The 1,188-nt window shown below is 51.7% G+C and overlaps 1 long non-coding RNA gene across 1 annotated transcript; it reads right to left on the bottom strand.

Annotated features, from left to right (window-relative positions):
* Nucleotides 1–192: 192 nt before the first annotated feature.
* LOC109368343 lies at nucleotides 193–1,182 on the bottom strand. The gene is made up of 3 exons (XR_002116292.1): nucleotides 1,083–1,182; nucleotides 598–692; nucleotides 193–269 (listed from the first exon to the last, which is right to left on the bottom strand). It is a non-coding gene; the product is annotated as an uncharacterized LOC109368343 (long non-coding RNA).
* Nucleotides 1,183–1,188: the final 6 nt, after the last annotated feature.

Genomic DNA, 1,188 nt, shown 5'->3' with positions numbered 1-1,188 from the left:
TCAGTTGTGGCAAAGCATTCAGGCCAGCAGCTCCTATTGTTCTCTACTCGGTGCACAGAAAAGTGACCGTACGAGGGCATTCTTACATCCCCTCGAGTTCGGATTCACTGAGCCAAGAGTGGCACCTGAAGAACAGTAACCACTCCTGCCCTGCACGCGTCCACACAAAGGTCGGTAGCTTTAAACACTTACGTAGTATCCAGTGCTCTCCTTCGCACGGCAGTTATAATACTCCAGGCGCCCCTTCTCAGGGGAGATCTCTCGAAAGCCTGCAGGGAGGCAAACAATCACCATGCTCCAAAGGAAATACAGCACAAATACAAAATTGCCCTCTAGAGTTACACGAGAAACTGCCCTTGCTACACCACCTGGGACAAGCCAGTTCTACTTGCAGACACAAAGAGGACTCCTGGTGCAACTTCGGGGCTGCAAGAGCACAAAGAAATACCACAATCCAGTGCCCCTACCTGTTGCATCACAAGGAAGTCATCACCTTGCAAGTGCTTCCACTGAGGCAGAGCAGTGTGGACAAGTATAGAAATGCAGTCTAGACAGTAGCAGCACTCAGCACTCAGCAAGGCTAAAAGCGGTACCGACCTGAAGCACTAGGCTTGCCCGTCACAGGAGAGTAACACGAAAACATCCTCTGTCCAGAAGATTCCCAGGCTGCCATGTCTTTCGCTGCGCAGTCACTAGAAAGCAGAACATAACAGCAAAAGAAGAAATTACAGTCAGAAGCCAAACTGCAAAGAGCAAACTCAAATAGCCAAAGCCATGCCAATCAATTCCACCGGACGCTGCTCAGAGGAACAACTGAAGAACACCACAATGATCTGTGAAAGACACAGCAGTCGCTCTGCTGGACACACAGATGTCCCACAAAGCGTTTTACCGTAGCATCGAACTGCGATTAAATCACATCAGGTCTGTAAGAGAAACAAAACCCCAGTGCTTGCTGTGTTCCCCCCACACGTCCCAGCTTCCATCCCCCGGAACGCGTCCTCTGCATTATCCAGAGGAAGCCAGTGAGCACTTAAGCAGCTCATTGCGAGCGCTTCCCAGGGGACAGGGTCATCACTTACGGAAGTCGCTGCTGTCCGTCTCTCTGACCATCACCAGGGGCAGCACTGCTCAACGCAGAGGGCGCTTTCTGCGAGGAGACCGCGCTTTTCTTGCCTGCTGGTCCAG

Source organism: Meleagris gallopavo, chromosome 6 (assembly GCF_000146605.3).
Source record: "Meleagris gallopavo isolate NT-WF06-2002-E0010 breed Aviagen turkey brand Nicholas breeding stock chromosome 6, Turkey_5.1, whole genome shotgun sequence".
Classification (NCBI taxonomy): domain Eukaryota; kingdom Metazoa; phylum Chordata; class Aves; order Galliformes; family Phasianidae; genus Meleagris; species Meleagris gallopavo.
The sequence above is the reverse complement of the archived record's forward strand: the minus strand, read 5'-3'. Positions and strand labels throughout refer to the sequence as shown.